General features: G+C 48.6%; 1 pseudogene; it reads right to left on the reverse strand.

The window, feature by feature from the left end:
* Positions 1-1,828: 1,828 nt before the first annotated feature.
* The window catches only part of LOC149367144 (uncharacterized), a 39,724-nt pseudogene continuing 14,006 nt past the window's right edge, over positions 1,829-27,546 (reverse strand).

The raw sequence follows: 27,546 nt of genomic DNA on the forward strand, positions 1-27,546 counted from the left end.
AAAGGAAACGAAAAATACACGTCATCCAACAACAGGAATTCGGTTACTGAAATCAGGTCAACACTATACGGAAACGAAACAGATAAAGAAGCAGTGAAGGGATAAAGAAGCAATGAATCTATAAAGTGGCACATACATCGTGTATAACTTGGCGGCATGCACGTGAAAGATCAACTTGTGCAGTTTCAAACTTATTTAGAAGACAGGGCAACGTGTTTGCTAGACTATGTGTACCATATATTGTGCGGCAGGTTGGAATATGCCACAGTTCGCTGTGTCTGCTAGGATAAACTTGTACATTTAGTGAAAGGCCTGCCGTATCACGCAAGTAATTTATATTTTGTTTTATGTTCTTCTTGTATCTTTCAGCTAGGCTAACATTATACATTTCAGATACTTTTATGGCATTGAACTCGTGGGATAAATCGCATGTGTTTATATGAGAACCGACATTAAGTACGGCACGGAGAGCCTTCTTCTGTAAAACATAAATCTTATTTTAATTGGTACCTGTAGTTGTTCCCCAAACTAAATGCGCATAGTTCACTTAGGACATAAAGAGCGAATTATATAGGAGAAGTTTAACTTTGCATGGAAGTAAGTGACGATGCCGGTTAATGATACCTGTGACACGAGAAAGCTTACTGATGACAGCGTTAACATGATTGTCCCAGCTTAGCCGGCTGTTGAAATGAACCCCTAATATCTTAATATTATCTACAACCTCGATCGTTTCCAAACCTAGCTTAAGATCGCATGGTAGAATAACGTTTTTATTTTTTGGTTTCAACATAATTGCCTTAGTTTTAGTTACATTCACTGATGGACTCGATCCGGGCTGTCAACAAGCATGTCTCCTGGTTGTTGTTACTTCCTTAAACTCTTGGTGATGATGATGATGTCGGGCGTAATGACACATAACCACAGCGGGTGATCGGCCAGGGTGCGTAGAGGATACAAACGCACTCTTGTACAAGAAGTGGAGGAATTGAATTATTTTGTCTTAGACTACTGCCCTGCTGACTGCCATTCTTCTTCTCCTTCCACTCTGCGGGAAACGGGAGTGGGCGGGCGGGGGGGGGGGGAGCTGTCATCGGCTGTAATGACGATTTCAGCATCGCATTTCTTTTTCGCTGCTGTCCATGCTACAGTCACCCGTTCATTTACCCTGGGTATTTTACTTCATTGTACGTAAAAAACTAACGTCTACAGACCGAACTAAACGAACATCATTTTGTTCTTAACAGCTATTAGGCATATCGCTCACCCAGAGGTACTTACTGAAAAGTACACCTTATTAAATATAACTACATTCTACCAGATGGAGCACGAAATTAGGTTACGGAATTTAACCTTCAACACATGTAACCAGGGGTACGGTCCATTTTAAAACCTCCTAGACAGAACTCAACTGCATGTACAGATTGTCACGGGGCTTATTTGAATGCCTCCGTATATCCCAATAAAAAGAGAACTTTTGGGCTCCCATTTCGAGAACTTTTAAGTGCCTCCCAAGAAAGCCTCAAACCTCTACTACACACTTCGGCAACACACCGTGCGCTCTGAGAGCCTTTCATGATGGTAGTCGCACAGCGCTGCTGTAATATACACGGGGTTTCGTTCACCGCAATTTGTGAAGAGTTTGAGCGTTCAGCTCATTCCTAGCTGACAACGATTCCGGTTTGCCTTTCTTCATCTAACCCCGTATGTACATGGGAGCGCCGATGCAGAAAGAACACGACCCCAAATAAACTGGCAAAATTGTTTCTCCTTGAGAACTCTTGCAAAGAATAGCACAAAGACTAACAGCAAGCCACGTTCGTTCTTTTCAGAAGAAACTTAGGGAATTAAACTGCTCCTTGGCAGGGCAGTCATTCTCGTCGGAGCCGTCCGGGCAGTCCTTTCGGTGGTCACAGCGAGAGTGGCCAGGAATACAAAGGCGTCCAGAACCACACGCAAACTCGTCACCCGAGCAGCCACGGCTACCTTTTGCGCCGCAGTTCATCTCGTCGCTGCGATCATTGCAGTCGTATCGGCCGTCACACTTCCACTGCTTCGAAATACATGTCCCGTTGTCGCATCTGAAGTAATTCCCTTTACATTCCAGCGCCATCTTTCGGCAGGAGTCCGGTTCGTCGGAGCCGTCCTCGCAGTCTTTGTGTCCGTCGCAGAAGCGCGTTTTGTTGATGCAAACGATGGATCCGTTTCGCGAGACGCATCCGAACTGCTTGCGAGGGCACGCCGCCGTCCTCGTGCAGTTCTCCTCGTCCGACCCAAATGAGCAGTCACTGTTGCCGTCCTTGCACGAGGACTTACCCCCCTGACAGAGCATACGGAATGTACAGTTCTGCTCGTCCGAGCCGTCTGAGCAGTCGCGCTCACCGTCGCAACGCCAAGTGTCTTTAATGCAGCGGCCGTTGAACACGCACGTGAACTCATATTTCGAACACTTCTCTACGTGGGTGCAATTCAGTTCGTCAGAACCATCTGCACAGTCGTTGTCACCGTCGCAGTGCCAATCATTCCTGACGCATCTGCTGCGGTCATTGCACGGCCACTTACCCGCCTCACAGCGCAATTCGGGTGTACAGTTCTGCTCGTCCGAGCCGTCTGGACAGTTGCGGTCACCGTCGCAAAGATATTTTTTCCAGAGGCAGTAGCTGTTGTCTTTGCATGCGAACTCATCTTTGCTGCAGCTAATTTGGGTAGGACAATTCAACTCGTCCGAGCCATCTGTGCAGTCATTGTCACCGTCGCACCGCAAAGTGTCTTTAATGCAGCGGCCATTGACTACGCACGGGAAGTGATCTTTCGAACACGCCTCTACGGAGGTGCAGTTCTGCTCGTCCGACCCATCTGTGCAGTCGCGGTCACCGTCGCACAGCCAACGTTCCCTGATGCATTTGCTGTTGTCTTTGCACCGGATCCTGCCTCCCTCACAGCGTATTGGAGATGTACAGTTCAGCTCGTCCGAAGCGTCTTTACAGTCACGGCGACCGTCGCACCACCACGTTTTCCGGATGCACCTGCTATTGTCTTTGCACGGCAGCTCTTCATTGCCACAGCTTGGTGCAGACGTACAGTTCTCCTCGTCCCCTCCGTCTGAACAGTCTCGGTAGCCGTCGCACAGCATATTTTCCACGATGCAGTAGCTGTTGTCTTTGCACGGAAACTGAAATTTTCCACACCGTAATCCGGATGTACAGTCCTGCTCGTCCGAGCCGTCTGAACAGTCGCGGTAACCATCGCAGCGCCAAGCGCCTTTAATGCAGCGGCCGTTGTCCACGCACGTGAACTTATCGTGCGAACATTTATTTAGAGAGGTGCAGTTCTCCTCGTCCGACCAATCTGAGCAATCGGGGTCACCGTCGCACCACCAATTTTTGTCGACGCACTCGGATTTGTCTTTGCAGGGGATCTCAAATGCCCGACAGGATGCACAGTTCTTCTCGTCCGAGCCATCTGAGCAGTGGAGTTCACCGTCGCAGCGCCTGTTGGGATAAATGCAACGCGAGCCGTTGTCGCACACGAACCCAACTTTCAAACATCTATGTCCGGAGCTGCAATTCTCTTCGTCCCACCCATCTAAGCAGTCGGGTCTGCCGTTGCACAGGTCCCATTTATGGATGCATTCCCAGCTGTCTTTGCACGGTAGCTGCCAAACCGAACAGCGCGGTCGGTATCTGCAGTTCCGCTCGTCCGAGCCGTCTAAGCAGTCGCGAATGCCGTCGCAGCGCCAAAGGTAACTAAGGCAGCGGCCATTGTCGCACCCGAACTCATGGTTCAAACATTTGGATGGAATTTCACAATCCTGCTCGTCCGACCCATCTAAGCAGTCACGTTCACCGTCGCAAAGCCAACTTTTCCTGATGCATTCGCTGTTGTCTTTACAGATGAATTCTCCGCGTCCACAGTTGTCCCCGTACATACAGTTGTCCTCGTCCGAGCCGTCTATGCAGTCACGATCACCGTCGCATCGCCAATACATGTTAATGCAGCGGCGGTTGTCCACGCACATGAAATGAGGCCAGTTACAAATCTGTAATGAAGTGCAATTCTCCTCGTCCGACCCATCTGAGCAGTCGCGATCACCGTCGCACAGCCAAGTTTTCGAGATGCACTTGCTATTGTCTTTGCACGGCAGCCTACCATATTCACAGCGTATCCGAGACGTACAGTTCTCCTCGTCCCAACCGTCTGAGCAGTCTCGGTAACCGTCACACAGCATATTTTCAATGATGCAGCTGCTGTTGTCTTTGCATGGGAAGTGAAATTTTCCACAGCGTAGTCCGGATTTACAGTCCCTCTCGTCCGAGCCGTCTGAACAGTCGCGGTAACCATCGCAGCGCCAAGCGCCTTTAATGCAGCGGCCGTTGTCCACGCACGTGAACTTACCGTGCGAACATTTCCTTAGGGAGGTGCAATTCCGCTCGTCCGACCAATCTGAGCAGTCCGGGTCACCGTCGCACCACCAATTTTCCCTGATGCACTTGCTGTTGTCTTTGCATCGGATCTCACCTACCCCACATAGTGTACAGTTCTCCTCGTCCGAGTGGTCATAGCAGTCGCGATTACCGTCGCAGCGCCCGCTGTCATTAATGCACTCGCCATCTCGACACATGAAGAGACCTTTCGAACATGGCGTCATGGGAGTGCAATGCTTCTCGTCCCACCCATTTGAGCAGTCGGGTTTGCCGTCGCAGAGCAAATCTTTATAGATGCATTCCGGGGTGTCCTTGCACGGCAACATACTTCCCTCGCAACGCATTCGGAATGTACAGTTCTGCTCGTCCGAGCCGTCTAAGCAGTCGCGAATACCGTCGCAGCGCCAATAGTAGTTGAGGCAGCGGCCGTTGTCGCACCTGAACTCATGTTGCGAACATTCCTTTAGAGATGTGCAATTAAGCTCGTCCGACCAATCTAAGCAGTCGCGGTCCCCGTCACACAGGTAAGTTTTAGAGATGCATTTGCTGTTGTCTTTGCACTGGAACTCATCTCTCTCACAGGGATAGAGGGATGTACAGTTCTGCTCGTCCGAGCCGTCTAAGCAGTCGCGCTCACCGTCGCAGCGCCAGTAGTGGTGAATGCAGCGACCGTTGTCCACGCACGTGAATTCATCTGTCGTGCACTTCATTACGGAGCAGTTCTGCTCGTCCCACCCATCTTTGCAGTCGCGGTAACCGTTACACAGATCAGTTTTATAGATGCAATTGCTGTTGTCGTAGCACGGGATATCTGAGTCGGAACACCGTATTCGGATTGTACAGTCCTTCTCGTCCGAGCCGTCTAAGCAGTCGCGAGTTCCGTCGCACATCCAATTTTTCTTGATGCATTTGCTGTAATCTTTGCAAGGTACGGTACCTGCCACACAGCTTAGTTTCGCTGTACAGTTCCTCTCGTCCGATCCGTCGGCGCAGTCCCGCTCACCGTCACATCGCAGCGTGGCCGGAATGCATGGCCCAACTTCTCTGCACATGTACTCGCCTTCATAACACGTCGTCTTGTTGGTGCAGATATATTCGTCCGACCCGTCGCTGCAGTGCTTCGTTCCGTCACAGACATGCGCCCAGGCGACGCACTGGTATAGTACCCTGCACTCGAACTGCTTCCCTGTGCAGTGGGGAAAGATTTGGGCAGCGCTTGGAACGACATGTGAAGTTCCAGATGCGAGGATGGCGGTCAGGAATAGCAGTGTCGAAGTAAACCGGAGGGATGTTGAAACCGCCCACAGCTCAGCTTTCATGATGTTCACGATGCAATGCCCACCAACTGCGGGGAAAATACAAAGGTCAAGTTCAGAAAGTCATGCGAATGAAGAGTACTCACGCGTTGAGGTCCCTGGTCGAATTCTCCCCGGCCTGCGCTGATAAGTGGCTCAACGAAGTGGCTGCTTCTGTATGGGACTGGATGTGCCGAGGGCTGTTCTCTTTGTGGCTAATGCTTAATCCCTCTGGCGAGGAATGCCATCAAAAGGGATCTGAGGATGTGCATTTCTTGATATGAAGCTAATCCTGATAAACGTCGGCACTTGAGATAACCGGCTGATCAAAGGCCGTTAGCCGGGAACGTATTTTTGATCTGCCGCCCCAGCAGGAAGTCGTACGGTTCAGGCCGATATGGAACGAGCCTCGCGCCGGAAGTGTCCGCTTTTCAATTTCTTCAACGCTGAATGAAGATCCTGTTCTTGACAGCGGTCGGGCGGTAGCTCATCGAAACAATTCTTTATATCTGCGCCAAATTCCACTGTAATTGTAATATTATCGAGTTGGACGATATTGTACGACATGTATTTGGGTGTGGTGCTGAGGAGGAAGACGAAGACTTTGTTCTCACGAGAACGCTGCCATTTTATTTGCCATTTTTCTTTGAGGCGAACCAACCAACCAACGCTGCCTTCACGTCTGTGTAGACTTTTCGGGATTTGTGCCGTAACCAGGAGGCGCCGGTCCCTTTTCCACACGGCGATGGAAGTGGAGGCTCAAGGGCCTCCCATGAAACCCGGTGGGTTGGCAGCGGTCGTCCATAGAAAACGCCCCTACAACGTTATGTTGGCAGCATCCAGGCCACCGCTGTTGCTGGGCCGCTAGTGATGACTCCTCAATCGGCGATGGGTTCGTATGGGTCCTCATCAAGAAGGGCAATAGGAAACTGCGCCGACGTGGACAGTCGTTCGCACCAAGCAAGGCTATGATCGTCACGGCGCGAGGTCCCCCAACACACACACTCTTGTTTGTTCCAGAGACGCCAAAAGACAACCTCAGCCTCCTTAACAGACAAGCCACGTCCATGTTCCTTGAAGACCTCGGCCCTGGAGGGATTAAAGACGTCAGAGTCCACCTCTACGATAACATAATCGTCCTCGATGCAACGGTGTGGAGCGCACTGCAAAGTTTGACCAGCGTAAAGAACCTCGACAGCATTGCGTGTGATCCCATGTCCTCCAAGACAGCGGAACAACTGCCGGCGTCATTTACAACGTCGACAAGGCGATCGCTGACGCTGATGATTTCTCTTTCATTATCAAGTCAACGTTCAACAGCATTTCATTAATAGAAGTTCAATGACTTCCGAAAACTAAATGTGTCAAGCTAACCTTGAAGAGCGACTGCATAACATCGTATGCGAAAGCTGGGCATTTTATACACCTGGTTCAGCCTTCCGTGCGCGAGTACGCGAAAGACAGCAGAGGAACGCGCTTCACGACTCGAAAAGCGCCGCAGATAACGCAACTGACCAGGCTTAGCCAGAGCTGAACAACGCCTAATTTTTTCTTCTCCACCTCCTCTTCGAGCTAAAGTTCATGGAGGTGAACCAAGGGCCTTCAGATAGCGAGGAAAAATTACGAGGAACTTTAGCGGCTGAAGTGGTGAAAGGCGAAAGCCTGAGTGCTGCATTCTGCTACGCGATTGTTCCCTGCACATTTTGTTGGTGCATTAATTAACTGCCAATTAATGACGCTTAAGCTTCGCCTTTAGGAGTGGAACGCGACAGCGTGTTGTAGCGCTGCCACGGAGTCCAAGGAGCGCCACCACCCGTTTGGCGCGATGCGTTGCACTTTGAACACAACGCATTTTGAGGAAAGGAAATGGGGCTGTAATTCTCTGTCACCTCGGTGGACACCTGAGCCGCACTGTACAGGAATGGAGGAAGTGTGACTGAAAGAAGAAAGAGGGGCCGTAAGAAAGAAAAGGAAAATTGTATTTGAGGAAATGAAATTACGCATTAACTGTCTCACATATCTCAGTAGACACCATTAGAAAATTGTATTTGAGGAAAGGAAGTTGCGCAGTAACTGTCTCACATATTACGGTGGACACCCGTCAAAATTTGCGCGCGGTGACGTCACGTACGACAATTTGGACCAATCTGAAACGCGGACAAATACGCCTCGCACGTCGGTAAATTGGTTTTTGGGGAAAGTAAATGTATCTGTCTCTCATATCTCGGTGGACACCTAAACCTCGCCGTAACGGGAAGGGAGAAAGATGGGAGTGAACGAAGACACCGTATTCACTAGACGCACCTTTGTTTATTCCAAACCATCGAGCTGGCATGGCGGAGTGGGCGAGGAAGAGGAAGAAGCCGTTCTGTGCGGCTGTGCATCAACATGCTCCTTGCTGGAAACAGCGCATCGGCCGTTGGCCGAGGTCTTCCGACGTCTCAGGACACTAGGGACTCGTACAAAGTTGTCCTTCCCCGATTGCCTAGCGGTAATGTTGTCCTTAATACCGTTTTCCTGCATGCTGACCTTAAGGGTCACCCGGCCGTACCGAGCACCTGACTTCCGTGACGCACTCGCACAGATATTGGATCTCCGGGAAATTTTGTGCATTGGTCAATACCAAAATGAGCCACGTGCTGATGGTTACCTGCGAGAGTAGTTCTTCCAAACAGAAGCTTGTTAACAAAGCGGAGTTTCCTGTAAAAGGACTGAGGTCCATGGTGTTCTACCCGGATACTAAGAACGTCAAGGTTAAGCTCCTTTGGCTTCCCCGCTATATGGAGCAGCGGAGGATTGTGGAAGCATTAGAGCCTTATGGCACGATTCAGTCTGTGGAGCGTGAAAAGTGGCGGTGCCCAGGGATGGAACATATGGAAACGGCGAACCGTGAAATCTCCCTCACACTCAAGGATGGAGTGTCAGCAAGCACAATTCCACACACACAATGTTTATGGCGTGCAGACATTAGTCCTTATCCCAGGGAGACCTCCACTGTGCCTCCTCTGTAGCCGGGTTGGAAATGTACGGCGCCAGTGTCGCACTCCTCGATGCACCCAGTGCCGACGCTTTGGCCATACTGTGGAGAACTGCGTCTTGAGTTACGCTAACAGGCTGCGTCAAGGCCAGTGGTCACGGGAAGATGACGGGGCATCAAAACACATAATGGATGTGTCTGAGGTTGTCGACGCGACCGGAGAACTAAGTCGTGAGCATCGAATAGATAAGGAACAGAAGGCTTCAACACCTCAAATCAACACGGAATCTGAAGCGACTGGCCATCTAGCATCCGCGCCTCCAGATCGAAAACCGCCGGACCCGGACCCCCCCCCCCCACCCCCCCCCGTGATTGCTACAGAGACGAAGTTTAACAGAGTACACTGTGGGGCCAGTTGGTCATACGTAATCTGAACGAACAAACGTAGCGTTTAAACAGGACACAGAAAGAACCGCACGAAGATTTTAGGAAGGGGTAAAGATCAATGGCCGAGGAAAATCTTGGTTGTGGTGGTGGTGTAAAACATATATTTATACTATATACAAGAGAGATATTGCTTGGACCCTGCCTGAAGGGCCCGGCTCTCACAATCACTAGGAGGGATCCCTAGTCCGGGACTTCTGTGGCCTCCGCGGCGGCCCGGGCTCTTGTCACCAGGGCTGGTTGGTCCTGGAGAGTTGAGCAGCCGAGCAGGGAAGCCTCCCAGTTCTCTCGGGTGGGGTGGGGGTGGGGTGGGAAAGCAGGATTGGCAGGGCATGCCCACACCATGTGATACGTGTCCGCAAACACTTCCCCACAGTGTGGACACTCGCCCGAAAAGGCCGAATTGAAATGTTTGAGCACTGCCGGGCACAGTACCGTGTTGGTGTAGAGGCGAAGTATCCAACGCTCCTCTGCCTTCTTGAGGCTTTTACAGGGGGTTGGGTATCGGCCGTGAGCATTTTGATACATGAGGGAGATCCCCCGAAAAGTAGCAGCCGGATTAAAGTCAGTAGCCGGATCAGGCGGCGAGAGAGGCGATGCCCGGTGGTTAAGCGCGCGGGCGGTAGTGTCCGCTACCTTATTTCCCTCTATCCCCGCATGTGCTGGGGCCCAGATGATGGTGCGCCGGTTTGGGAAATCCCGGTACTCACATCTGTGTAAAATTTGGAAGGCACGATCTGGAATTTGGCCCTGTTCAAAATTGCGGCAAGCTCCCCTTGAGTCGGTGATAATGACTCGGGACGCTGGATCCGCAGCTGCAAGTGCGGTAGCAACTTCCTCCGCGAATGTAGTGTTGTGGGCACGGAAGGTGAGGCCCTGAACTGGGTTGGTTTGGTGGACAACGGCAGCCGTGTAAAAACCCCCATGGTGTGGACCGGTCGCGTCCGTGTAAAACACCCCTGGTCGAGGACCATACTGCTTGGAAATGGCCTCCGCTAAGTATCACAACGCGGTAGTGACACGTGCATTAGCACACCATCTATTTATCTAATGGAAAAAGAAACAAACTTTCTAAGACGCACTTAATGTTTGTAAACAGTCTTCATGACTGGTGGCTATTCCTCGCCTTTTCGTCTCTTTTCCTTTACCGGATTTTTCTAGATTATCACAGTTTTGTCATTCTTTCAAGTTTGCGCATGCGTGTCTTTGCTCGAGAAGGGATGTGTCTTTCGTTTATCGATTTCATTCAGTTGTAAGTTGTAGCCCCGTCCTGTCCTCTTCTTTCTGTGTCCTGTTTAAACGCTACGTTTGTTCGTTCAGATTATGCTACAAAGACTGCTGTGCTTGCGGCACAGGAACACCTCGTCGCCACAGGACAACGTCCGGTTATGCCTCCTGTGGAGTCAGTCGAGGCGATACAGCCAGTGAATGCTCGCCGATCCACCTCTGTTGCTGATTCTGCTTCGTCGTTGGAGGGTAACGGTGAGCCGTGTGTGGAGTCGATCTCTGGCGTGTCCGGTTCTCTGTCGGCTGTCGGTGTGGCAGCGATTGATGTGCTCCCCTCGGGTTCGTGGGCCGAGGCCTTGGCTGTCTCAGAGGAAGACACGGACAGCACCGCACCTTTGAAACGTCCAGCAGATGCTGACGAGGTGTGTATCGATGGCGCTGACCACAAGGCACAATGTGTAGAGGCCACGGGAAGGGCGGCGTGAAAGAGGAAGGCGATGTCTGCCCAAGAGGCCGCCAATTTGGAGGCGGGCCACCCCATTCAAGGGGACGGCGTTTGTTAGGACTGGCACCAAAAATGGCGAGCGACGCAGCATATCAAGTCGCTACCGTTAACGTTAGGGGTATGCGTAATCGTAGGAGGCAGCAGCAGATACGGCATCTCTTAAAGAAATGGAGCGTGCGTGTAGCCGCTATCCAGGAAACAAAGTTGTCCTCTGATGAAGAGACAGAAGCTGCTCTCGAGCCTTTTTTGTCGGAATACAGCATTATTGTTAGCCACGCGAGAGGCTTATCCGGAGGTTGTATGCTATTCCTGGGGAACACGCTAAAAATGACAGCCATGTCTTATTGCATATATGACGAGGGGCGACTAATATGCTGTGATCTCACAATTTCAGGTGTACAGTGGCGGATTATTTGTGTCTACGCCCCCATAAAGCAGCGCGATAGAAGGCTTTTCTTTCTGTCATTAGTTGAACATTTGTGCACGGACCGCAAAACTATAAGATTTTAATTGCGTTTGTAGGGATGAGGACCGATCAGTGGTATGTAAGAGATAAGACCCTAGTGCTGCATTACTAACCAATTTGGTTTCTGAATATAATTTTGTGGATGTGGGACAGGAAAAAGGCGACAGTATACATTTCACTCATTTTCAGTTTTCCTCTAATGCTCGCCTTGACAGAATTTACGTTTGTGTACACGCGTTAGCAAGTGTGTTTGGCTACTGGGTGCGGCCCATCTTCTTCAGTGACCACTGTATGGTGTCTCTTCAGATAGGGAGGTACTCTCGGCTGTACTTCACCCTCGATGGGAGTTGTGGAACATGAATAACTGCCTGCTCTCAGACGAAATCTTTCAGCGTGCTGTTCCTACTTGTTTGAAAGACGTATGGTCACGCCGTGATCTGTCCGTTTTTCAAAAGTGGGACTTGTTTAAACAGGAGATCAAAAACTTGGCAATTGATGCCTCAGCAAGAATCGCTTTCCTGAAGAGACATCACCTTCGTGAGCTTGGGCGCACCCTAACGGAGCTACATGAGCTAGAGAGGGTTAGCCCCGGTGCCTATCTCGAAGAGGTTAATAACGCAAAAGCAGAGCTTCAACAATTTGCGACAGAAAGATATAAGGAGGCCTTGATAAGATCTAGGTCCCGAAGGTTTCTTGGCGAGCAACCTTCTCGTCGGGCCCTGAGTGATGAAAGAGAGAATGCTCTTGCGAAGGAAATATTGGAAATTCAGTATGGTGATTGCACATACAGCGATGCGTCTGGTATTCTTGCTGCTCTCTTCGACTATTATCGGAAGGTGTTTCGGAAGGTATCGGAAGGCAGTTGCGAAGATCCAAATCAGGGTTTCGATTACAGTTCCTTACTCGGAAACTTCCCTCGACTTGACGATGAGAAATGTGCTATAGTGAAGGGACCTATCACTTTTGGGTGAAATTCAATCAGCCATTTCTGCCCTGCAGAGCCAGAAATCTCCTGGGCCAGATGGTATTACTAGCGAATAATATAAAACATTTTCGCCTTGCCTAGTGCCTGTTTTGATGGAAGTTTTCCAAGCATCTTATGATGTGGGTGTCCTGCCTCCCACTTTCTATTCTGTGCACACAATATTAATTCCCAAAAGCATAAAGATGCTAATCGGTTGAAAACTGTTGAGGGATATCGTCCAATTTCTCTCTGCAATGTTGATTACCAAATTTTTGCCAAGGTTCTTTCCAGTCGTCCGCAGCTCGTCATTATGGACTTGATAGGTTCGCATCAGGTCTGTGGTATTAGAGGTCGCAGTATTCAAACACATATCCATGTTGCACGTTCAGTATTAGCGACAGTATCAGATGAGACAGGCCAAGTGGGTCTGATTCAAATTGACTTGGCGAAGGCGTTTGATAAAGTTCGGCACAATTTCTTGTTCGCGGTCTTGGAGTATGCGAATATTGGTGACGTCTTGCTCAAAGGCATAAGGCTGTGCTATAAGAACTCCTATACAAGGGTTATTGTTAATCAGGAGCTAACGAAACCAATGCCACTAGAAGCATCTGTTCGTCAAGGATGTCCACTGTCTCCATTGTTGTTTGCCCTATACCTGGAACCCCTCTGTCTCAGTATTATTAACAGCGCAGCTATCCGCGGTTTCTCTCTGCCTCAATGTGAAGTTTTGGCCTACGCTGATGATGTCGCCCTCTTTTGTTCTGACAAAAAGAGTGTACTTAAAGCTCTAAACTTGGCTAAACAGTTCTGCGATGTATCAGGCGCAGCTCTTAATTAGAGAAATCTAAAGGCTTTTGGTTGGGTTATTGGGGAACTAGGCCAAGGCAGTTCGGTGGCATATGCTGTGACTGTAGCCCTCTTGAGTACCTAGGCGTTCCGCTGCACCAAATTCGCAACAGTACAGCCTACTGGGATTCAAAAATTGTAACTCTACGGCGGCAAACACAGGCTTGGATGGGTAGGGAATTCTCAGTGTTTGCGATGGCACAGTTCTGTAACATATTTTTGTTTGCAAAGCTCGCGTATGTCCTTCAAGTCCTGCATTGTGCGTGGAGGAAGGTGCAAGCAATACACAAAATATTTGCAACATTCGAGTGGCGCTCTCAATGGGAGCCCATGAGGCGTGACAACTTGTTCCTTCCCTTAGAGGGTGGGGGAGTGGGCCTTGTTCACCTGTTCGTGCATCAACTTGTTTCCCGTTATTTCTTTTTCAAATCGGCAAACCACTCGTTTCTGTTAGCTGTGCTCATTAGGCGGCTTAGTTTTCATTTGCCTTACTTATTCGCACCCACTGTGCAGGCTCGTGAGGGGACTTTGTGGGGATTCCTTAAGGAGGTTGCTGACACTTTCAATTTCCTCACTGTGGGCTTCTCTTTAAATTTCCTGTATAGCCTCTCGAGAAAACAGATGACCCAGGCTCTCACTGAGTCCTTGTTCCCTACACCATTGTATCGGAGGCCTTATCTGGGGTCTTTGGACATCAGTGTTCTAAAGCGTGTTAGGCGGATGTGCATTCAGGCAGCCGCTAAAACGTTCTTTTTCAAACTACATTCAGCGACGCTGCCTGTCAAGACATTTCTTAGTGACAAGGGGATGTTTGTACCCTGGAATGTGAATTGCCGTCTATGTAACGTGCCTGAGACAATTGATCATTGCTTCATCCTGTGCCGTGATGCCATGTTCTTTTGGGACATACTACAACGAACTCTTTTGAAGGACATTGAAATTACACCATACACTAAGATTTCTGCCTGTTGGCAAAAACTCTGTTGTGCCTTATGTTCTGTTTGTGTTGATGGGACTATTCAGTCTTTGGAAAAGCCGTATGATGGACAGACATGCCGAGCCACCAAGATCGTCCAAATCTGTGTTTCGTGAACAGTGTGCTTTGGTGAGGAGTGTATATGCTACACGCGAAGAACCTCCAAGCTGGCTACCATGCCCAGATGCATGTGTGTGCCTCCCTGAATTTTGATGTTTTGATGGGGATGCAGTGTTGAGTTAGGGCTATGGCGGGCTCCTATTAAGCAGCCTGGTAACTTGAGACGCGAACCAGTCTGATTGAAGTTTTCCTCCTTTCTACGGAAGTACTTCCATGCAATAAAGAAGAAAAAGAGCTGGCATGGCGGAGTGGTAGCGTGCTCGACTCGCACTCCGGAGACCGGGGTTCGATTCCCAAGCTCGGCCATTTCTTACTCGGTTTTATTTATTTATCTGCTCTGACTAGAAAGGTTAATTAGACTAATTGGTTAAGTAAGCAATTAACTAAACTCAGTCAAACTTACTTGGAGCATCACTATACGGTCCATTTAATTGGTTGCATGGCTAGTAGCCAAAGTACAATTGGCCCCATTTGAAATTCGCGCACTGCGACGTCACGACCGTTTCCACCAATTGAAAAGCGTGACATTTCTGTCGACAGCTCCTGCTCACAACGATGAGGCATTAAAGGCTTGCGCCTTAAAACACGTAATCGATTAGCCCCAAAACCGCGTTGCTTCTTAGCGAATAAAGGAATAAAGGAGAACCTAGTGTATGCGTTACCTTACGACTGTATGCTAATGGGTAGGTGTCTCACTAGATGGGGAGGAAAAATATAAATTATAAAATTAAATTTTCCGCTCCCAAAGCACCTAAACAGTCTCAAGTGCCTCCGTACTTTTTCTCTCTGACCGCCTAGTGGCTGTAAACTTCTTCCGTATATTTTTTAATACATGACAACCGAGTAGTCAGTTATGGGTTTACCTTATTTTGGCAGAACAATAGCTGAATCAGCAAAACATAAAAATGCTGTCACCTGAACTGCAACAAGGGCACAAGTCAGCCAAATGGTGCACTGCAGTTGCTTCGGACCGCAGGCAGGTGAAAAGCAATCTTTCATATTTCTGCAAGCGTAAAGGTTGTTTTTAATCGCTAACATTGTGAAAAATTTTGATTCTGCTTCGTGCCCTCGGGTAACAATGTCCGCGCTCAGCCCTGCAAAGTGCGCCCGCGATGGTGAAAATGAAGTTCTCGGGCATCACAACCCGCTTTCCTCCATATGAGATTTAAGGGGCCGTACATCCGGGTGAGAGAACAAGAATAACACGCATGTTTCCTAACAGGTTCCGTTCTTTCAGCGGGCGTGCATCCTGCTTGCACAAACGGTAATCGAAAAAAGCTACTAAGCGCAGTTTACGCTCCGTCGCAAGATTAAGGTTTCCTGGCACGAGCATTATACGGGGCGTCTTGACGACCGAGGGGACACGAGGGCCGACGTATCGCGAGTGGAAATAAATTATCCGAGAAAGCGGAACATGATCGCGCTCGGGCTCCGAACCTGCGTCGTCTGCTACGCACGCGGCCCCAAGGGCCGCAGACGAATCCTCGCTCGGCGACAGGGAGCGCTTGAGTGTGTTAGAAAAAAAGAAAAAGCCACGCCACAATTTCGTATTAAGGCGGAAGCCTTTAATGCCTCATCGTTGTAAGCAGGAGTTGTCGACAGAAATGTCACGCTTTTCAGTTTGTCGAAACGGTCGTGATGTCACAGTGCGCGAATTTCAAACGGGCCAATTGTACTTTGGCTAGTAACCATGCAACCAATTTAAAGGGATCGCAGAGTGATGCTCCAAGTAAGTTAATTGCTTAATCACCCAATTAGCCTAATTAACCTTTCTTATCAGGCCAGATAAATAAACAAAACCGAGTAGGAAATTGGTTGACAACGGGAATCAAAGCCCGGTCTGCGGAGTGCGAGACGAGCATGCTAACCACTCCGCCATGCCAGCTCGATGGTTCGGAATGAACAAAGGCGCGTCTAGTGAATACGGTGTCTTCATTCACTCCCATCTCCCTCTTTTCCCGTTATGGCGAGGTTCACGTGTCCACCGAGGTTTGCGAGACAGATACATATCCTTTCCTCCAAACCCAATTTACGGACGAGCAAGGCGTAGAACGGAACGGGCGATGGCGTTCTGTGGACTCCCTTACAGCGTGGCAAGAAGCTTTCGCGTTTCACTCTTAGAGGCGAAGCCTAACATCTTAACAACGCATCAGTGACACAAGCAGCAACACCGCGCTTAACGCTTTCGCCTCACCGCACTTTAGGTCAAAGTGCCCCCCTGAATTTTTCCACAGGCGTTCGCGTCGAGAGACGCTGAATAACGTTTCCCGCTGGAGGAATAAACAAATGTGTATAACAAGGGGATAGTTCGGTAGGTTGAACACAGAGGAGCCGCAAGGCGTACGTAACAACGACGAAGGTAAATAGGGCTTTCAATCGTGGAGAACAGAAACCCAAGAAATGACATTTGGAGGTGGGGGATGGAGGCAGGAGGGAGTGGATATGCGTGGTGGTGGTGGAAAACATTTATATACAGATACACTTAAAAAGGTTATGTACGAGCTGTCCCAGAGGGGGCCGGCCCATACAAGTTCTAGGTGGAGGTCCCTAGTTCGGGACCCCAGTGGCGTTGGCCGCCGCCCGGGCTCGCGCGACCAAGGCCCGTTGGGCTTGCAGGTCAGAGCAGCCGAGCAGGGTCGCCTCCCAGTCCTCCCGGGTTAGGTTGGGGTGAGGGGAGAGAGCAGGGTTGGAGCGGCAGGCCCACACCATGTGGTAGATATCCGAAGACTTCTCCGCACAGTGAGCACAGCTGCCCGAGAAAGAAGGGTCGATGTGTTTGAGAGCTGCCGGGCACAGCAAAGTATTAGTATACAGGTGAAGGAGAAGCCGCTCCTCCGCCTTTGAGGGGCCTTTACACGGGCGGGGATAAAGACCATGGCCAAATTGATAAAGTAAAACAATGTCTTTTCAGGTGGAAGCTGGAGCGAATTCGAGTTCCTGATCGTCGGGGTCGGAGGGGAATGTCCGGTGAGAGAGCGCGCGGGCGGCGGCGTCAGCTGCCTCATTTTCCTCAAGGCCCATGCGAGCGGGAGCTCAAACGATACGCCGGTGAGCGGTGTGTCCGATGTAGACGCTGTTTTGGAGAATGCGGTAGGCTAGGTACGGTACCCAGCCCTGCTCGACGTTCCGACAGGACCCTCGCGAGTCCGAAATAATTGTTTTTGAAGTCGGATCAGATGCAGCCAATGCAATGGCGACCTCCTCCGCGTGTGTTATGTCAAGGGCTCGGAAAGAAAGGCCGTTCACTGTTTTGGATTGGTGCACGACTGCGGAATTGTACCATCCCCGATAGTGGGGGCCGGAGGCATCAACGTAGAATACGCCGGGTTTCGATCCATAGTGGCGGGCCAGGGCTTCCGCCCGTGCAAGGCGCCGGCCATTATGGCCATCACGGTTCATGTTCGTGGGAAGAGGGCACACGTGGAGGGCGCATCTCCACTGGGATGGAATACGTACGCGCTCTTCCATGAGACTGGTGTGTTGGGTGTGTAGTCGGGCAAGGAGGCGGGGACCCGACGATGTATTCGGGAGACGTGTGTATTGGTTGGTCAAGTGAGCCTCCCGGAGCTCCTGAAATGTGTCCACCATGCCCAGCACCAGGAGGCGCTTGTTGGAGGTGTTCACTGGGAGGATCAGAGCCCGCTAAATAATTTTGCGGAGGATGACTTCGAGTGAATTCTCGTCTTGCTTCCGCAGGTGGAAGTCGAATATAGAATTCGTCTGGTTACAAATGCATGCGCCAGCCGCAAGGCGTCCTTACATCGTAACCCCCCGCGCTTGTTAGAAACCCGGCGGACCAAGCAGCTCACCTGGTACCCCACCTGACTGAGTTTGGCCAATGTTGTTTCTGACCGTCTGTCTTGATATATAAAGTGCCCTAGTACCCAGACTTCAGCATTTTCAGGGATCGGACCTGTCTCAAGAGACGATGAAATTTTGGCTGTGGGCTTTGGTGAGGGGCGTATGTGCACAAATTCAGACTTTTGGGTGGTTTTCTGGAGGCCGCAGCGGCGAGCATAACGGTCCACTATGGTCGCCGCCTCTTACAGGTTGGCCACAATGTCTCCGAGGGAACCCTGTGTGGCCCACAGGGTAATAAGAACGGTAATCTGGGTAGTTGGTAGGAATTCATACTGAAAACTGCGCAAAAAACGAAGACACAGGGTGATGTCATCGGCGTACCGCGCATGCTGCACACCGGCCACATCGCCCATCTGGGCCGGTAGGTGATTCATAACCAGATTGAATAACAGGGAAGAGAGCACCGCGCCCTGTGCCGTACCCCTTGTTCCTGAAAGAAAACGGTCATGTTCCTTATCCTGGATTCGAATGTAAGATTGTCTGTCGGTCAAAAATTGCCGAATGAATTGAAAGGCGTTTCTGCCGCACTTAATTTGGGAGAGGTGGGCGAGAATGATCTCGTGGGTAACGTTGTAGAATGTTCCCTCCAAATCCAAGGCGAGTACGCCCTTGTCATTGTGGCGGCATTCGACGGGGTCAAGAACAGCCCGATTGAGTTGTAGCAGGACATCCTATGCAGATCTGTGTGGGCGAAACCCGAACACGGTGTCTGCGAAAAGGTGTTTGGATTACATGAACTAGGACCACCTGTCGCGTACCATCGTCTCCATGAGTTTGCCCACACAGGATGTTAGAGAAATGGGGCGGAGGTTGTCCGTATTGATGGCCTTGCCAGCTTTAGGGATGAAGGTGACCAGGGCGGTCTTCCAGTCGATGGGGAGTTGCACTTCCCCAAGCCAAATTGAGTTAATGTAATTCAATAAAACCGCTAAGCCGGGTCAGGGAAGTTGGCTAACAGTTGGACTAATTTTGTCCCGACCCGGAGCGGGGCCACGTTTCATTTTTGCCAGGGCCGCCCTCAGGTCATGGAGGTGGAACGGTGGATCCATCTTAACGTTCTCAGAGCCTGGATAAGAGTACGCCGGCCCGCGGGGGTCCTGGGTGGTGCACAAGTACTGGTCCCTGAGCTTGTGCGCCAACTGAGTTATGTTGACCTGAAAGCTGTGTATTGCTCTTTTGATGTGTTTTTGAGTTTCCGTGCGTGTTTGCGTTGGATCAGTTATTGCGCGAAAGAGTCCCCACGTGTTCCGGCTTGACATTTGCCACGCGGCCGTATTGCATCGGGCCAATCAGTTGGAGTCGGTGAGTTGGGCCGCATACTCAGCCGCTCGTTGAGAGAGCTCGGCGATGCGAGCTCTAAGTTTCCGGTTGTGCTTTTGCCGGCGCCGCCGACGGACGACGCAATGCCGGGCCTCCCACAGGTGGAGCAGGTGGTTGTCCACGTCCGAGACCACCTCTGAAAGCTGAATTTGAGTTTCGGAGGAGCGAAGGCCAGAGACCAATTGTTCTGACCAAGTCTGGTAGGCTTGCTCATGTATGGCTGTCGCAGAGCTATAATTCTGCTTGAACATTGTCCAATCTGGGAGTCGAGCTTGTGTTGTTGGTCGCGCGAAAGGATGGGTCCTAATCGTAGTGTTCAAGAGTCAGTGGTCGCTGCCGTGGGTTTCATCGGTGTTGGTCCAGTCTGCATACTGATTGCTGCGGGTGAAGGTCAAGTCCGGACATGTATCCCTAGTCACGGAGTGGCCTATAGGAGTTGAGTGGACTGGGTCGGTGTGAAGAGTGAGGCCCAGAGTTAAACGCAGGCTCCGCCAACGTGCGTCCCCGCTTCTCATCACGGCAGTAACCCCACATCCGAGCGGGAGCGTTGAAATCGCCCGCAGTCAGGAGGGGTTCCCGACCCGCAACTCTCAGCGCCCGGCTAAAGAGGTCCGCGAATGATATCTTCGGCAATTTCCGATTGCGGTATACATTTAGTATGTGTAACGGTGAATCCTGCTTGCGGAGTGGGAGGAGGGTCACCTTTACATCGGAGTATTCAAGTTGCATGTCTATGTCGATCTGGTTGACGGTATAATTTCTATGGACGGATACACAAGACGAGGGGTCCTGCTGGAACGTCGTATAATTTGTTAGTGCGGCGCTTTCCCTGTCTCTTGGAGAGCAACCACGGCTGACAAATGCTCAAAGGTTGAAAGGAAAAGCCGGAGGTCGGCCCGCTTGGAACGGGACCGAAGCCCCCGACAGTTCCATTTAGTAATCGTAATGAGCAATCGTATGCGTGGAGACGTGATCGCCAGCAATATTCACTTCGTGCGATCTTGTTTCCGAGGTTCGTGCTTGCATGGCCTCCGAGACAATAAACACTCCTACCGAGGCAGCCTTCGATTCACTATGATTATGTACTGGGATGCCTTCGATGGGCGTTCTGTTCTTGCGGCATAACAGAAAATCCGCGCTGTGTTGAAAAAGAAAAAATATCGACAAGGCATTGTTTTTCTGTCTTAAGTGGAAATTCTTTTGGGTAATGCACTCTTCTACAGGGGTACTATTAACTTTGCATTGCCGCACCATAGTAGGGAGTCGCACGTACGTAGCAAACGCAAGGTTTTGTTAATACACGCACAAGTTTTTGCTGATTGGCTGGAAGGGCGCTATTATTAATAAACAAGGCAATCACACGATGTCACGATAGCATACATCAAAAGCTGATTTGCTAGAAAGAAACCAAATCTCGTAGGCAAGCAAGTGATACCAAGGTCGTACTTCGCCCTGTGCTAGTTGGCACTTTTTAGTAACTTACACGTTCAGTGCTAAGGGCTGGGACAAATAGGACACAACACATGACTAGTGCCAGTCAGGTGTTGGGTGTTATGTGTTCCCCTCCTTAGCAGTAAACATTTCAGTTAGCATGAAATTATGTTTTGATGCCACAGAACCCACGCTGATATAGAGTAAAGAAACCAATCGTCGTTTTTGAACACTTCGTCAAGTGATGCATGACCGTCATAGAGGGAATGACTATTCGTAAGAGAAAAAACAAACTTTGACCGTAAAGCGACGCGATACGAAGGTATGACATTGCATATCTATCATTTATTTCGAAGAAACCCTTGCCTCTGGTCGCTTATTGTCTTGTGATGCTACGCCGTCAAAGATAATTCGGTTACTGACAGCCGTAACGCCTCCAGCCGCACCGTGAATCATCGCAGAAGGCAGAGCTGCATGCCGTGCTTTCTAAACTGCCTGTTGCGCCAACTTATCTAATTTTCGAAGACGTCCAAGCAAGCTACGTAGCGTCATTGTGCGCTGTGTTGTATGGCATGACCGAAACTGCGCTGCAGTCGCTGGATCGAAATAACATCATCGTCATCAGCCAGACCGAAAAGCTAAAAAATCATAAGGACATCTTCGCTATTACTCATGGTCTAAAGCTCTGTCCGCGACTTTGCAGCAAATTGGCGTCATTTAATCGGGACCAATGATTCCTGCTTGATGATTTTGCTCCAAGTTCGGCACTTTGTGGTATTCCATTGTGTGTTGAACCGTACTCGCACTTTCATTTTGTACCCATACAACATTAGCTGCATCTACCGCAGACAACCTTATCCGGTAGGGACAGGGCACCTCCACTAATATCGGCGCATGTGTTTTTGTTTCAGAGCCAAAGCCTCAATGTACAACTTCCCGTTTCGATGTGGATGAGGCAATGGACTTTAATGCCTTAGAAGGTCAAGCTGATCTCAACTGCGTGGTCATATGGCCCAATCTATGGTAGTATGACAACGTGATCATATGACCATGACCAATGAATACCTGACTTTGATCTTAGACCTTGACCCTTGACCGCTTCCTTAGAGCTCGACTTGGACCTTGGCATTTTATTTGAGACAATGGGCACCACATTGACAATGACCTTCATTGACTCCCAAGGTAAAACCGAACTCAACTGCTTGGTTGTATGGCCCAAGCTATGGTAGTATGACCGCATGATCATAAGACTATGACCATTAGGTACCTGAATTTGATGTTTGACTTTAACCCTTGACCTTGAGTTTCGATTTGAGACAGTGGACATCACTTACCACAGAGTTTTCACCTCTGAGTTACCCAGCCTCTAAGTGGAAGCTATTACTTTACAGAGCGTAAAACAGCCTTCACCTTAGTCAAGCCACAGCAAGGTGGTGATGAAGAATTTGATTTGCAATAATAAAACGTTTATATCAAACGAACTATGTCTCAACATGCTAAACAATGCTTTCGCTCCTATAACGAGGTTCAAGTCACGTGGTTATCTAGGCGAATACGTGATTAAATGTTAAACCTGATAACGTGGTCAAATCTGTCTGGCTTTATCATCTGGTTATCGTCTAGTTTATCTGTCTGGCTAAATCGTTCATTGTATCCGCCATTAGCAGTCGGGACTGGTTTCCCCACCAGACGGCGCTACGAGGGGATATTGGTTGGGCATCCGTCGAACAACGGGAAGGTAAGAGTAAAATAGTATATGAAGAACGCATGAGGAAATTGGGCGATAACAGGTGGGCAGCTAAGGTATTTAAATATTTATACAGAAAGAGCGTTGACTCACAGTGGCGTAAAAGAACTAGAAAACTAACCAGTAAGTATGCAGGTCATGAGGACGGAAAAAGAAAGAGCATTAAACGACAGGTTAAAAACGCGGAAGTTAAAAATTGGATGAATTCAATGGAAAAGAAACACAGTGTAGAACTATATCGATACTGGAAAAGGCAGATCAGCAAAGAATTTTTCTATGATAACTCAAGGGGCAGTGCCCTACATTTTGAAGCTAGGTCAGGGTGTCTTAGAACGCGCAGCTACAAAACGAAATTTAACGAAGAAAATGACACATGTGCAGTGTGTGGTAGATCTGTGGAAACAATTGAACACCTCATAATCAAATGTGATGGTATCCATCCGGATGTCGATGCAGGCACAGTCACTCTTCCTGTGGCCCTAGGGTTTAAAGATAACAATGGTCATGTAAATAAATCTCCAGTGGAAGTTAGCAAAAAGCGATTGGAGGATTGGTGGCTGAAAAACAGAGATGTGGCATAAGGTTAGAATTGTAGGAAACCGTAGGTAAAGATGATGGCGATTCTTAATGAGAAATTCCAACACAGTAAACAAAAAAATAAAAAAGAAAACCTGAGCATGGTGGCAATTGCCACCACCCCGTTTAAAAGGGGGTGCTCTCGTCCGTCCGTCCGTCCGTCCACCGACCGACCGACCGACCGACCGACCGACCGACCGACCGACCGACCGACCGACCAACCAAATCCAACCAACCAAATCCATCCATCCATCCATCCATCCATCCATCCATCCATCCATCCATCCATCCATCCATCCATCCATCCACCCACCCACCCACCCACCCATCCACCCACCCACCCATCCATCCATCCATCCATCCATCCATCCATCCATCCATCCATCCATCCGTCCGTCCGTCCGTCCGTCCGTCCGTCCATCCATCCATCCATGCATCCATCCATCCATCCATCCATCCATCCATGCATCCATCCATGCATCCATCCATGCATCCATCCATGCATCCATCCATGCATCCATCCATGCATCCATGCATCCATGCATCCATCCATGCATCCATGCATCCATCCATGCATCCATGCATCCATCCATGCATCCATCCATCCATCCATCCATCCATCCATCCATCCATCCATCCATCCATCCATCCATCCATCCATCCATCCATCCATCCATCCATCCAACTGCTGGTAACTACCAGCAGTTGTTCGCTAAACATTTCCTTCACCAGATGAATTTAATAAATTTGAGGCCCCGCTGAAGAATTGCGCACAGAGTGCTCACTGTTCTCGTTATTGTTAAGTTCTGGTTATTGTTAAAGTTATCGGGTCCCGCTTCCATCGCCTACTAAATTACCTAGTTTCTAGTTCTTATACTAATAACTCATGTACGCATCAGTGCATGTCTCTAAATCACTTCACTGAGTCAAAGACAACAACACATTCACTTTGTTCATAATTAAATAGCTTTAAGGCACAAAAACAAACAAGACACATAGGTAGGTGACAGGACGAAGCGCCATCCTGCTTCGTTGTTGACACATAAGCAGGTGACAGGCGCTTCGTCCCGTCACCTACCATTGTGTCTTGTCTGTTTTTTGCGCCTTGAAGCTGTTTAATTATGAACAAAAACCAACTAGCCCAGAAAAAGCGCTCGTAGACGATATTCACTTGGTTCACACTTGTTCAGTTCGAACAAAAAAAGGAGACTTTTGTTGCCTAATAGTAGCGTGCCCACACCTATCTAAATTAACAAATTTTATTTTTAGGTCATTTATTTATTTATTCTTTCCTGCCAATGGGATCACTCGCTGACGGCCAACAAAGCCTACGACGGCACCGCGCTTTTCTGATGCATGGGACCCCTAAGGCAAACGCGTTAAAGCTCGAAGGAGATGGGGCCGCGGTGGGGAGTGAAAGAGGGGGAGCTTACGGCGCGAACAGGTGAGAGAAGTCGCGCTCAGTTTGCGCTGATTCTTGCGTAGTGACTTCTTAAACGCTTTTGCAGACAGCCGTCATGCTGCGAAATACTCTTACGAATTTTTTTTACACAGTCCACAGACTGTCCATAGACTTCTCTCTATAATGTTTACAGACTCTTTATAGACAAATCCAAAGTTCACACCCTAGAATCCCGAAGGAAGGTTAGTCGCCTAATCTTGCTTCATCACTGCCTGCAAGGAAAAATAAAAATTAAGTTGCCTAATTGCGTCAAAGCTCATTGTACGAGAAGAACCAGACAGAAGCAGGGACACTCACTACACAAATTTTCGCCCGCACAAACACATTTAAAGATAGTTACTTCCCTAGAACTGTATCCGAATGGAATTCATTACCTTCTCATATTTTTCTGTCCAGCAATTTTGTAGCAGAGTTGGACCATGATCTCTTCATTTCATGAGTTTGGTTTCTTTTGTGTTGCGATGCCTGTCTCTATCTTCAATTCTGATGGATTGTCTGACTTATTATTTTTTTTCTCTCTATGCATATGCTTGTCATTTTTTGTATTGCAAAATGTTTGAATGTGCCGCTCCTGCTAGGACCATGCATGGTTCGCAGTATTTCAAATAAAACAAATAAAAATATCCTAGAGAACAGTCTAGAGGCAATACAAATCCTCTGGACAGTCTATAGACAATCTTTAGAATTATGGCCATACACTTTTAGCTTACTTTTATCTATAGACAGTCTATAGACTACGACTAGACAAAAATTATCTGTAGGAAGGCAATGGAGTCTATAAGAAGTCAATAGAATGTCCATACACGACTTTTATAAGGGTGGACCGCAACCACCTGCGAAAAAGCGACTGCGGTGGATGCAGTGTTTTATTTTGTTTTTATTTATTTGTAGCTCACAGAACACAAAGAGCATTGGGTGACAGGGGCATATAAAAAAAGAATTTCCCGAAAAACAGACGGTAAACGGACGACCCACAAGGCAAATACACGAGGGAAACCCAAAGTTGACCGAAAACAAAGTAAAAACATCATCTGAAGATGAAAATTCAAAATACATACAAAAGTCAAAAGGCGAATAATCGAAAAAATGATAACCCAGTACAAATGAAACAGTGGTATATCAGAAGAGGGCTTAGTCGGTCTGGTTGGTTCATGTTGAATGGTTCGAAGAAACAGCGCTGACGGACGGGACGGAAGAAGACGAGACAGACACAGGCGCTGTCTCCAGCGCATGTGTCTGTCTCTTCTCCCGTACCGTCCGTCAGCGCTATTTCGTCGTATAACAGAAAAGAAAACATTTACAGAAACTGGAAACGTAGTAGAACATTTACAACGATACTAAAGTGATAAATGCATATACGCCTCCAGGAACGCCTGGACCAGAATGCTGTTTAGCTCCCTCGTCACGGTCTGTTGAACCACCTCGACCGATCAGTGATGTTTCCCCTCGAGCGTCGATTTTATTCTCGGGAATAGAAAAAGTCTGGCAGGGTCAAGTCGAGGCTGTAGGGGGGCTAAGACAGCGTTGCCGCCTTCCCTTATAAAAATTTCTATAGACAGTCCATAGACTGTCTATAGACTTTAGTCTATGAAGTCTATAGACTGTCTATAGACAAATCCTTTAGACTGGTCTATAGACAGTCTATAGATTTATGGCCATACACTTTTAGTAGACTTTTGTCTATAGACAGTCTATAGACAAATGTCTACTGAAAGTCTATAGGTCTATAGGAAGTCTATAGACACATGTCTATAGACAGTCTATAGACGATCTATAGACTTATGGTTATAGATTTCCTATAGAGCTGTCTATAGACACTTGTCTATAGACGGACTATAGACGACCTGTAGACTTATGGCCATAGACTTCCTGTAGATTACTGTCTATAGACAGTCTACAGACAAAAGTCTACTGGTCCAGTAGACATATGTCTATAGACTATCTATAGACATTCCATAGGTGTGTGGCCTGGCAGTGGTATAGACCTTTGTCTATAGACAGTCTATGGACCTCTGTCTACTCAACTATTGGTAGACCATTATCTATAGACTGCCTATAGACTGTCCACAATCATTGAAAAAGGTCACCAGACAGAGTTCACACATGAAACAATCAATATACTTACAAATTTAGTTTATTTCCAAGCTATCCAGGCTGGGAATATGCAATACATGCACCATAAGAATGCACCACAGTAACATAAAAGTTGAAAGTAACAGTCCGGCTGATTTCCTCAGAAGCATTCTTGTGGCCTGTTGTCTGCAGTAAATCATCCGGGCATGTTCATCTGTACAGCACAAAGGAAAAAAATAATGTAAGAGGAACTGAAAAAAAAAATCCCATTCCATGTCGACACATGTGCTTTACAATGCAAGGCATATCCTGGCTATGCCATTCTAGAAAGGCAATCTTGATCTTTTGGTTTGGTTTTATGGGGTTCAAAGACCCAAGGCGACACAGGCTACGAGACGCTGAAGTGAAAGGCTGGGGAATAATTTCGGTCACCTGTGCATAGTACACAGGCCTGTAGCATTTTGCCTCTAATAAAATGCGGCCGCCTAGGCCGGAATCGAACCTGCATCTTTCAGGTCGCCATACGAACATGATAGCCACTGAGCTATCACGCCGGCTCAATCATTTCAGTAAATACACGACAGATTATAAGTGTCGTCATAAAACATTGTAACAAAGACCCCTAATCCCTGGACACTCTACTCTGAATCTAGTACTGATATTGATTTCTGTATGGCAATACTGTTACAGCCAATACTGATCTCTTTATGGCAATCCTTTTACGCTATTTGTAGCAGAAGACTTCGAACAATAGTGCCACATATCTGCATTGACTCGCAAGGAGCTGTTAAGAATGTCACCTCCATAAAATACAGATTCAGTGCACCTTACA

Source organism: Amblyomma mixtum, chromosome 1 (assembly GCF_055824585.1).
Source record: "Amblyomma mixtum isolate Tamu chromosome 1, ASM5582458v1, whole genome shotgun sequence".
Classification (NCBI taxonomy): Eukaryota; Metazoa; Arthropoda; class Arachnida; order Ixodida; family Ixodidae; genus Amblyomma; species Amblyomma mixtum.